Source organism: Eriocheir sinensis, chromosome 47 (genome assembly GCF_024679095.1).
Source record: "Eriocheir sinensis breed Jianghai 21 chromosome 47, ASM2467909v1, whole genome shotgun sequence".
Taxonomy (NCBI): domain Eukaryota; kingdom Metazoa; phylum Arthropoda; class Malacostraca; order Decapoda; family Varunidae; genus Eriocheir; species Eriocheir sinensis.
This window is the reverse complement of record NC_066555.1, coordinates 6,488,030-6,501,010: the sequence shown is the minus strand read 5'-3', so window position 1 is coordinate 6,501,010 and position 12,981 is coordinate 6,488,030. Positions and strand designations below refer to the sequence as shown.

Below are 12,981 nucleotides of genomic sequence, written 5' to 3'. Positions count from 1 at the left end.
AAGGAACATTTCATTGCGTTAATTCTTGTTTTGGTTTTTGTAAAAGTTGACTTATTTTACGTTTGTTTTGTGCGATTTTTGAAGAGGAAACTTGTTTAGACTCGCCAACATTTCCTCATCCGATTTGTTGAGCAAGAGAAGGATCAGCTCTGGCCCGCGCTGAACACGAAATTAGTTTTTAAAGTGAAGCTTGGCCTGAGCTGCGCCGCACTCTGCAAGTCAGTCCTGATGAAGCCGCTGTAAAGATTTGCTGTTACTTCTTTTCGTGAAGGAGAATTTTCTGTTACTAATTTTCGAATTTTGTTTGCTTCCCTCGCTCCCTCATCATCGCGGTGAGGACATTTTAGATTTGACGCGGCCGAAATGTCTTGCGCAATGTTTATTTTCGTATTTCTGAAGCATACTTTAAAGTGGAATTCCTCATTTTTCCACCAATATGAAAATCTTGCACTGGTGAGAGTCAAGTGTCATGTCATCCCTTTCAAACCAAGACGAACTCGAACGCAGCTCTTCCTGGAAACATTGCCTTCGTCTGAAATTACACACGCACACACACACACACACACACACACACACACACACACACACACACACACACACGGATCGTTGCAGTGCAGTGGTTATCACGCTTGCCTCACAAACAAGAAGTCCCGGGTTCGATTCCCGGATGGAGTGGCGATGGATGGACGCTTTTTTAGACTTGTGTCCTCTGTACATTCGGCAGTGAACGGGTACCGTGTGTCAGTCGGGGGCTGTGTTCCCCCCTCCCCCCCCCTACACACACGCCCCCCTCCCACTCACCCCCCACCCCCCCACACACCCACACGCCCCCTCCCACTCACCCCCCACCCCCCACACACATACACACACACTTGGCGAACATCACCATAGTGCTCGCCCCAGTGTGAAGTGATCCACAAAAGACGTAATTTGTTCAGCCAGAATTTAAAGTTGCTTGGTTTGGTGTGTGAAAGTTACCTGTGTGATAGTCTCCTTATGCAACGTATAACGGCCAGTTGAACCGAAGGCACCCAAGAAGTCAGTTCTTACATAAGGTTATGAAACCACCAAACATCTTAGAGGTCAAAATCCATATTGTAAATTGTTAATCGGTGAATGCAATTCGTTGCTATTTTTTCCCAAATGTACGTTGTCAAATAGTAATTTCAAGATGATGAACCTGCAATTACCGGACGTCATTCTCATTACCTTTCTTAAGTTCAGTCACATCAGCTGTTGCCTAATATGCAGGGACAGTGATGTGAGTGTTTACATTTCTTTGCTTACAAATGTTTGATGCATACAGTGTGGCCTGTGTCTGTTTTGTGTCTGTCTTTGTGTTATCTTTCCCGGCCATGACGTCAGCAAAAACGTGTGTATTCCGGCATTATGAAGTTTTTGTTGACGAGTTTGCCGAGATCATTACCGCGGCGCTTTGCTTCGTTATTTACAGCAACAGTTGTTGTTAAAGGACTCCACGAAATGAACGTGTTTTGTGAGGGGAGTTTTAAGATGCTAATTTCGACGTTACTGTCGTTATTGTTGTCACCATTATTTGTCTGAACTGCGAACCAAACCTTGATACTTTTAACTCCTTGAGCTTGTCACGAAGACGCCGCCAGATTCTTCAACAGCACAAACGATTTTTAGATACATTGTTTATTTTTTTCCTGTACTGTGCAGGATGTCGGTAATTCTACGGAGGCACTTCCCAGCGCAACATTGCAATAGTCACAATGTTTTGAAATATTTACGATTTTAATATAGATTTTGAAATTTTACGTACAATTTAGTCTTTAAAACGTGAAGCCTCGCCTTACCGCGTCAGTTACCTCATCTTTTGTGTATTAGGACAACAATGTGCCTTGTTTTCTACGCTAAAGAAGCAGACCAGAGGATACAAAACCAGGTAAAAATAAAGCCTCATTAATGTTATTCATGGGACAAAAGATGACAGAAGTTTCTCGAGTAGGACCAACTTTCTTCCAGAGCTGTTTTTGTTGCTCCTCATGAAAAGATGTCGAGGCGAAGACACTGACAGGTCGATTCATGCAGAGTTTGCCACCAGGGTACACGTACAATACGTGAACCAGCAAAGGTGTGGCACACGCGTTAATAAGACGGAATGCATATGAATGAACTTGAACAAAAGATCTTTTACAGCAAAATTGCCGAAGGGGAAGGGGGAATGCTTGTAATTAATAAGTTTAATAGAGCAGAAAACATAAAACTAGCGATGGAAGACAGCAGTGGAAGCAACACTGCGGCAAAGAGGGAGCGACTGAAGGCAAGCAATCACCGGAGGGAGGTCGATGAGGCGAGCACCGTTTGATTCTACTGTTTAGAGAAGTAGTGTGAGAGGAGCCCGGCCACGCGCGAGGCATAAAAGGCGGGTCCTGCGTGTGGACATTAATGATCCTTGCACAGAGGCAGAACCAAGGAGAAAGGCGAATATATAGTAGAACATTCATATATTCAAAGCTGAGTGTGCTGAATTTGAGATAAATCCTTCATTTACGACATAATAATGTACTGAAAAAAATGTTTCCCGCAGATTATTATTATTATTATTATTATTATTATTATTATTATTATTATTATTATTATTATTATTATTATTATTATTATTACACACACACACACACACACACACACACACACACACACACACACACACACACACACACACACACACACACACACACACACACACACACACACACACACTTGATGCCTTATATCCAAGACGCCAGGGCTCTGTGTAGTCCAGTCTCGCCTCCAGCTTGTGACAGACTACATAATGTATGGAGTGTATTACCTCAGAGAAAAACGTAAAAATGTCAGCCTTTCCTCAGCACTCCGGCCAGATATGAAAACCTAATATGATGCTCGGCTCGATGGGAACATGACGAAATTTATTGTAACATTCTCACACTGAAAGATAAGAAAAACATCTATGAATAACATGCAGTAATGACGAATATGCATAATTACTATAATATTAATAACACTAGGAATCAGATGGAGGCGCGGGGGCTGTGAGGAATGAGACGAGGGGGGGCGGGGTAGAGGTTAGAGATTGGGGAAGGGGATAAGGGTTGAGGTTGGGGAGTGGGGTGTAAAGGGACTGGGGTAGAGATTAGGGGTGAGGTTTTTGGGTGAGCTTGAGGGTAGGGGATGAAGGTTGGGGGATGGGGTGGGGGATAGGGTGAAGGTTGGGGGGTGGGGTGTAAAGAGATAGGGGTAGAAATTAGGGGTGAGGTTTTGGGGTGGAGCTTGAGGGTTGGTGATGAAGGTTGGGGGGTTGGGGTGGTGGTTGGAAGAAACATTGTTGAAGACGAGTTGATAGCGCGGAGACTTGCTTGTTCCAGTGTGAAGCAGAGGTGAAGGAAGGCGTGTGCAGGCGGCGGGTGGCTGGCGTGCGAGAGGCCGGAGTGCTGGAAGAGTGGAAAAATGAATTAGTCTAGGTTTATACGCCATCTAAAAAATATACGGTGTTTCTCTAGGCTCTGGTGGTACGTTAGTTGGAGTTAGTGGCGGTGTGTGTGTGTGTGTGTGTGTGTGTGTGTGTGTGTGTGTGGGTGGGTGAGGGGGGGGGGGTTGTGATACTTGCAGTGGATAATCTTCTTTTTATGAAACTTTTAAGATGTTTTTTTCCAAATCTTGCTTCCTCCATTTAAACTATAACTTCCAATTTAGTTTTTTTTTTTATCTTGAGCGCGGGAATATTGGGTAATCATAATTTTGACAATACAGTAATACAACAACAATAACAACATCATCAACAACAACAACAACAACAACAACAACAACAACAACAACAATAATAACAACAACACTGATGATGGAGCACAGACTAGTTTGAGGGAGGTGTCAGCAACCCCGGGTGTGAGGTGAGCAGCACATCCCCGACAAGCTTCTCTGTCGTGCTCGTCACAGCCCCGAGGAGGCACCGCCGCGAGACTGGCGGGGAATAAACTCCGCACAGATTGGAGTTTCCTTACACCATACTTCCATTCATAATAATAATAATAATAATAATAATAATAATAATAATAATAATAATAATAATAATAATAATAATAATAATAATAATACATGTGGTGCAATATCATTCCACTGTATTCATGAGTATTTTTAGTGGGCTTTTTAATTGTACGGCGACATTGTTTGCCTTTTTGTGTCGTGAATAATTAACGCTCGGGTAAATATGCGACGCTGCGAGATTGCAAAGACGGGGAACGAAATTCTCTGAACTGTGTTTCTCCACACACCTGGATGTGTCAGGCCCTGGTGCTGCACGCGGGCTGCTTCCCGCCACGCCCGCCCCGTCCGCCACACCCGCCACACCCGCCCCGTCCGCCACACCCGCCACGCCCGCCCCGTCCGCCACACCCGCCACGCCCGCCCCGTCCGCCACACCCGCCACGCCCGCCCCGTCCGCCACACCCGCCACGCCCGCCCCGTCCGCCACGCCCGCCCCGTCCGCCCCGCCTAGCTCGCCGCGGCCTGAGCACAACGCCTGAGCCAATGTCTTTAGCCCCATACTCACCGAAACACTCACCTCGTACACACACACACACACACACACACATCACGACCGTTGGTCATTTCCCGTATCACAACGAGGGAAATATACCCATTTATTTACTTATTGATTTATTCAGTATTATTTTGATTAAGAATTATTTTATTATTATTATTATTATTATTATTATTATTATTATTATTATTATTATTATTATTATTATTATTATTATTATTATTATTATTATTATTATTATTATTATTGTTATCACCATCATCATCTTCATTAATATTGTCAGCAGGACAAAGGCCTTTCTGAACGCCCTCCAGCCCACTTTGATGTAACTGTTCTCCATCCAGCTTCGGAAACTGCTGTCTACCTGATTCTGTTTCTGCCTTGACTTCCTCAGTGTTTGGTTCTCACTTCACCGTCATGTCATCTGTCCCACAACTCCTGTCCCCGAACGCCTGTCTCACAACGCCTGTCTCACAACGCCTGTCTCACAACGCCTGTCTCACAACGCCTGTCTTACTTCTGTCTCACAACGCCTGTCTCACAACGCCTGTCTAACTACGCCTGCCTCACTACGCCTATCTCACAACTCCTGTCTCACAACGCCTGTCTCACAACTCCAGTCTAACTACGGCTGCCTCACTACGTCCGTCTCACTACGTCTGTCTCAACGCCTGTCTCAAAACGCTTGTCACTTGGCCTGTCTCACAACTACCGTCACTATGCCTGTTTCACTACGCCAGTCTCAATCCGTCTGTCTCAACGCCTGTCTCAAAACGCTTGTCAGTTGGCCTGTCTCACAACTACTGTCATTATGCCTGTCTCACTACGACTGTCTCAATCCGTCTGTCTTCCTTCGCCTCTTCCGCTCCATGCGTCGTTATGGGCGCCTCGTGACACATCAACAGGAGCAAGGGAAATGGACACACTGGTTCTCGTTTATTTTAAGACCTGTTTTGCACCGTCCACACACTCCGCATTCACTCCCTCCCCAGTGCTGGCCCCATGCCTGGCCGACCTTGTTCATTCACTCACGGCTCCAGCGGCCCTCCAGCCACTAACAATACCCGCGCGTCTGTATCTGTCTGCTCCGGAGTCTGTTAAACCTTACACCGCAGCTGCCACACCACCACCACCCCCACACCACCACCCCCACCACCCTCGCTCATGCACCGTCCGCTCCCAGAAACGTTGGTGATTTATGATTTGTCACAAGTTAATAGACGCAAACACACACACACATAAAGCACAAGGACGGGCACACACACACACACACACACACACACACACACACACACACACACACACACACACACACACACACACACACACACACACACACACACACACACACACACACAGGCTCTGGTCTTGTGCATAAGTAAAAGGACTTAAATATGTAAAAGGAAGAAGAGGGGGAACAAGAAGGAAGATATGAGGATGGAGCAGTAGGTGGATGATGATAATAATAATAATAATAAGAATAAGAATAAGAATAAGAAGAAGAAGAAGAAGAAGAAGAAGAAGAAGAAGAAGAAGAAATATAACTGGAAGAGGAAGTAAAACAGGAAGCGGAGAATATAGATGAAAACCGGAGGAGGAGTAAACAACAGCAGATAACAGAAATCCAAATTAATTCTGCCGTATCCTGCTCTCCGGGAATTGATGGAGCGCCGACGGGAGTTTCGACAGGGGATTTTTGTTTACGTTTGGCCTATAGCGCCGGTAGGCTTTCATGATGGGGCCTGTTGGTCGGCCTCAGCCCTTTAGTGGCGCGGGCAAGTGCTTTTTATTCAGTGGCGTCATTCTTGCTTGGCTCGTGCTGCCCCCCGGAGCCCCCACTTGATCCTCTCGATAGAATTTCGCCAGAGTCCAGGTTGATAGGTGGCCATTAGGACAGCATGTGGGTAATCTTAGGCCACTCGGCAATGACTGAAAAGTGTCAGCTTGTAGCGGCGGGAGGGACTTGAACCTGGGTCCTCCAGGACACCGAGCCCTCGCGCTGACCACTCAGCCACCGCCTTCCCATGCGTGTAGCGTGTGTCGGTCTCAAGAAGGCGTTGGATCCAGTGCATCGTGAGGTATTCTGGGAACTTATGTGATCCCATGAGATTCATGAAAGGACCATTGGTCTGTTGAATGGCCTGTACTCTGGAATTGAGAGTGCTATTTAGTGTGAGTGGTGCATCCGGCTTCTATCTTGAAACATGGGAGTGAGGCAGGACTGTGCCCTTAACCATCACATCAACACTTGCATGGCTGGGCATCAGGCAGTTGTGGGCCAGTCATCGATGGACATGTGTTGCAGCACCAGGGTCACTTAGTCTGCTTCTGCTGGTGATGAAGGAATCCTCGCCGTCACTCGAGGTTCCGGTGATGCCAATGCACGAGGAGCCGTTGTGACTTAGGTCTTTTAAGCCAAGATTAAGGCGCTATGAAAAATATATATATATACAAAACCCGAATTTTTTTCATCGAGGTAAAACTGCACTTGCAACTAGAGGTGTCTTACTATAATAATAATAAGAAAAGACAAGAAAAAGTAGATGCAGGCGGAGGTGGTGTAGCAGGAAGAGGCGAAAAAAAAAAAGATAAAGGGCGGTAACAAAATCATCATCAACACCAACATCAGTAGTAGCAGCAACAATAAAATTTAATACTACCACCACCACCACTACCACGACCACCACCACCACCACCACCACGACCACCACCACCAAAGACCTGGCAGTTTTTGTGAAGCTTACTGGATTTAAGCTATTTCGTGTGCAAAATTTATATAAAAATTGCAACACACACACACACACACACACACACACACACACACACACACACACACACACACACACACACACAACACAACACAACACAACACAACACAAAACGCAACGCCACGCCACGCCACGCCACGCCACAACACAACACAACACAACACAACACAACACAACACACGCCACAACACAACACAACACAACACAACACAACACACGCCACAACACAACACAACACAACACAACACAACACAACACAACACAACACAACACAACACAACACAACACAACACAACACAACACAACACAACACACAACACAACACAATGAAAATACGAATAGGTGTGAATGAGTCGTACACGTGTGCCGCGGGGGTTAGGTGCAGCAGACTAGCGGAGTAATAAGTTGTTTGCGCGTCGGTGGGTCACGCTCTTACCTGGCGCTGGAACACAAGCCGCGAGACTAATGACGCCGCGCACCGGGCTACGGCCAGGCGGGGAGGGATGAAGACTCGGGAAAGGACTAGTAATTTTTCTTCGTTAATGTCGGCAAAACACACCCACACACACACACACACACACACACACACACACACACACACACACACACACACACACACACACACACACTCTCTCTCTCTCTCTCTCTCTCTCTCTCTCTCTCTCTCTCTCTCTCTCTCTCTCAGACACACACACACACACACACACACACACACACACACACACACACACACACACACACACACACAACGTTTGCATGCCATTATCTCACATTTCAAACAGCTGCACGTATCTGTTCCATTTTTCGAGGAAAACATTTGAGGAATGTCAATTTTTCGTGGCCGCGTTCCTCGCAGGAGCACACGAGGCCGCCTGCAGCGAGTAGTTAGGTGTCGTGGGTTCAGGGCGTCACCACCCGACGACGACTCGCCCGCACACTGGGCCTTCATCACGGGCGATGGAAACAGAAACGCTCTACAATCCCATGTCACAGAGGCGCCTGCTGGGAGGGTTTGCAGCCGTTCCTTTCCGCCTCTTTGACTCTCCGTTTGTATCAGGATGGAAATAAGGAATCGTTGAGTAGCCGTGTGTGTGTGTGTGTGTGTGTGTGTGTGTGTGGGTGTGTGTGTGTGTGTGTGTGTTACCATGATGTGATCACTCGGACTCTCGACCCTCCACCGCTACCGTACCAGAATGAGCTTGGAATTCCGGTGACGGGTCTTTGGGTACGGCTGGAACCTTACGTTATTATACCCACACACATCGGTGAGACGGGACACAACCCCCCGATTGACGCCCGGTGCCCATTCACTGCTATTTAGACCGGGGTCGCGGATCAAAGGAGACTGCCCCTCCGTCTCCACATCGCCCAGGAATCGAATCCGGGGCCTCTCGGTTGTTGCCCTACTAAGCTCGGTGTTAAGCTCTGCCTGTGTGTGTGTGTGTGTGTGTGTGTGAGAGAGAGAGAGAGAGAGAGAGAGAGAGAGAGAGAGAGAGAGAGAGAGAGAGAGAGAGAGAGAGAGAGAGAGAGAGAGAGAGAGAGAGATATTGGGTGTGAGAGTAACGTATTCTCTTATATATGAACTACATTATCGCCGGCATACACACGTGCAGTGCTTAAGGGGCCGCGCTACCAATAAACACAAGTTGTCCCGGGAACCTGACAGACAGTTCCATGTTCTCCATATTTAACTTGTCTACGTTATATGATTATGATTAAGTGTGAAGTGTTACGCCCTCATTTTTATTAGTAGATCGATGAAAAAATGTATGCCATCGACACCTTTGAAATACATACCATTTTTTTTCTTATAGCAGTCAGATGTACGATGAAATAAAACGAACAAGGAACAAGGCGCTGAAAAGTGTTCTTGTTTACCAACGCTTTCTATTTAATTTTTCATCTATCAGCGGCGACACAGTACTGAAGTGTATCGATGCATAACACCCGCGGCGACCCACCCCACCCCACCCCGCACCTGGCTGGCGGCGACGAGAACAGTCAGCCGGGGGATGTGTGTGTGTGTGTGTGTGTGTGTGTGTGTGTGTAATTCACCACCATGACCTGATCACGAGCTAGACTCGTCATCGTCAGCAAGTACCCTCCCGATTAGAGCAAGCTCATTGTAGTCAATCTCTGGGTACTGCCGGGAGATTAACACATCAGACACACCCCATCCCCATCGCTCAAGAGGGGACAGTAACCGCTCTTTGTCAGTGAAAAAATCTCGGCATGAGCGGGGCTTGAACCTCTGCCCGGTAGGCCGGAACCTTAGTCCACTGAGATATCGAAGCGGTGTGTGTGTGTGTGTGTGATCACACAACACACATATGGTGCTCCGAAGTGCAGTGGTTGGCACACTAGACTCACGACCGAGCGATCCCGAGTTTGATTCCCGGTCAAAGTAAAGACGGGTGAGCGATTTCCTGTCCTGCCCCAGGGTGGTGGTATGGCACCACTAAAGGTGAGTAACCCAAGGGTGAAAACCCCAGGGACACATGAGCGTGTCTCTCAGGCCATGAACACACACACACACACACACACACACACACACACACACACACACACACACACACACACACACACACACACACACACACACACACACACACACAGGCTCAGGCCGGATTCCTCCCGTTGACTAGGAGTGGTTACTGTCCCCCCTTGAGCGAGGGGGATGGGGTGTGTGGTGTGTGGGGTCCTGGCAGTACCCAGAGATCGACGACAAAGAGCACTTGCTCATGTCGGGAGGGTACCTGCTGGCGATTACGAGTCCAACACGGGATCAGGCCGTGGTGAATTACACGCCATCACTACCCCCCCACCCCCCACCCCCACCCCCACCACGATCGTTATTTTTACCCACTCGTTTAATGTACATACGGGTCGAGCGGACAAAACTACAAATCTCATGATCGGTGTATACTCATTTGTCAGAATTAGCTGCTGTTGTGCACTTTTTGTGGGCAAATTAGAGTGAACGTGAATCTGGGAGTTGATGTACTTTTAATCGCGGCATTCAAATGTTTCAAGTGAGGCTGAAAAAGATGCGTGCAGCTGAGGGTCTGCCCGCGGCCGGGGCCATAAATGCAGGGATGGTCTGGGGTGGGATGTGCTGGGGGCGTCACTGAGATGTGGTGTACAACAGCTGCTGTAACACAGATGACGGTCCATGGACAAGTGACGTAACGAAGCAGCCATTGTGAGGTTTGTGTTAGGCATTGAGTTCATAATATTAGCGGTCGCTGACTTATGTGTGGGCGTCATCACTGCTTATCAAAACTCTTGCCATAAACGATAAAGTTAAAGTGCGGGGGAAGCAACGAAACACAAAAGGCAAAGGCAAGGTATAGCTGTGAGGGTACGCTATAGCTGCGCGTGGTGGCGGTGCTCATCTCCGTCCCATTGAGCTTGTGATGAGAGAAAAAGCTGGAAAGTTTCGTTTAGTCGGCGCAACATCTGTGGTCATGTGCCGGAGAGAGACATAAGGGGAAGGAATTATAGGAGAAGGGAACAGAACCCAGAAGACGGGACACAACCCCTGATTAATACGTGGTACCCATTTACTGCTGGGTGGACAGGGGCGTAGGGTATCGGAAAAGCCGCCCAAATTTTTCCACTCCGTCCGGGAATCTGCGGTGAGAGAGAACTAATTAACCAGACACCGGGCCAACGTAACATCCGGGTCACCACAGTTTACCTTCCCCAGGTCTCGCCAGGTACCAATTTAACGACCATCCCGAAAAGAAGAAAGAACAGCTGGGTGGACTGTTTCCCGACTACCCAAGCCTTGATTCGAACCAGCGTTGCTAAATTATCGTACTTATCGCATTTCATTTTCGTAGTTTCTGACCAATAACTATCGCAAAAACAAACAAATATCAATAAATAGGAGTTTTAACGCTAACTTCAATTTTCTATCGTTATTTGTGTAGGTACGAGAGTTTGAGGCTTAAAAGTAATAAAGATGATGTGGTGAATACGATAATCTGGCAACGCTGATTCGAACCCCGGCCCGCAGACTCGTAGTAAGGGACGCTGAACCACTGCACCGCGGGGAGCTATTAGGAAAAATGATGTTCCATAAATATATATTAACCAAAGAATATTACGTAATTACCTAGATGGGTTTTTTTTACAGCAAAGGAGACAGCACAAGGGCACAAAAAAAGGAAACAATAAAAAAGCCCGCTACTCGCCGCTCCTGTAAAGAATCCGAAGAGGCGGCCGAAAGAGCAGTCGATTACGTGAGGAGACTAATCAATAAGCAAACACTACGCACGTCCAGCAGATACAGTGGAGGAGTTTCGAAGAACAGTTGATCGGTATTATTCCACGTATATTACACAACAGCGGAGGGTCCCCACGCCCAGCACCGCCGCCCTAAAACGCTGCATCGACCATGATCAAAATATCACAAACACCCCGTAGCTACTATGCGTGGGTTGTCAAGTGCGGGTTATCAGATGGAACGTGACTGGTTTCCCCGTTCCACTTAACACGATCATTCCCTTCAGATTACCATACGTCATATCTCCATTTTCACATACATTGTTCATCCTCACATAGGGCCAGTTCGACAGTCCAACCCTGCCATTGTAAGCGTCCAAACCAAGCTATATTCTCCACAATGATTGGTTATTTCTACTCAATACCAGATACTAGAGAGATTTCCTGTGTGGTTTCCTAAAATTTCATCCTTTTTATATCAACGTCAAACATTAGACAAGGCATTTTCGTGGTATTTTGTGTTTTGTCAGGGAGCTTACGAACTTGTTGGGTTGGACTGTAAAACTGGTCCTTAGTCTCGACATCGGCTCATAAATCTTCACAGTCAGCTTCCTTCACAAACCCGAGAGATGCAGTTCTTTAAACGCTACCATTGTTCCTGATTCCCCCACCATGACCGCACCATCTCGCCACACGCTCAAGTTGGTTTCGTGGGTGTACTGTTCTCCATGCCTCGACCTTTTATATACCACCTCATGCCTCACCGTCTGCTTAGTAACGCTCCTCCTCTTATACGGTGACGCCTTAATTGCACTGTTCCGGCCATGAGGCGGAGGTTAACTAATCCCCACTTTGCGACGTAGGATATGCACGCACTTAGACTCTTTCTATCACTCTTTTCTTGCTTAAATTCCACCGCGTGCCGCTGTTCCATCACCCTCTGGCCTCGGCGGCGCCTCCCCATCATTAGACTTGTGTACAGACTATTGTACTTCACTCCTGCGCACACCCGCCGGCACTCTTACGTAACACTATATTCCCCCTAACATGCTATATACACACCACTCCGCTGCGACCCCGCCACCCCTTACACTTTATGGCTGATGTATTCGTTTGTAAGCATGTGTCCTTTCATGTGTTTTCCATTTCGTATGGCCGTCCTTCACTTATTTCAACATTACTGGTTTTCAAGAGGAGTTCATTGAAGAGAAAATGTCCTCTTCCAAAACCCTTATTTATTTTGTCATGACCACGAGAATGTAGTCAATGAGCGCCTTTACTTCTAGTCTTTTCCATTAACATGTATATTTGTGGACATATTTCCGTGTGGTGATGATTTCCCTAGAGCTCGTGCTTCACCTTACAATCACACACATACGAAAAATAGATACACGCAAGGACTCACACCCGTCCTCTTCCCTAGACCCTGACCCCATAACA

At 47.2% G+C, this 12,981-nt stretch overlaps 1 protein-coding gene across 2 annotated transcripts in view; it reads left to right on the top strand.

Annotated features, from left to right (window-relative positions):
• LOC126981305 (nephrin-like) overlaps nt 1-12,981 on the top strand; it is a 167,864-nt gene that overhangs the window by 138,545 nt on the left and 16,338 nt on the right. The gene's annotated exons all lie outside the window — the stretch shown is intronic.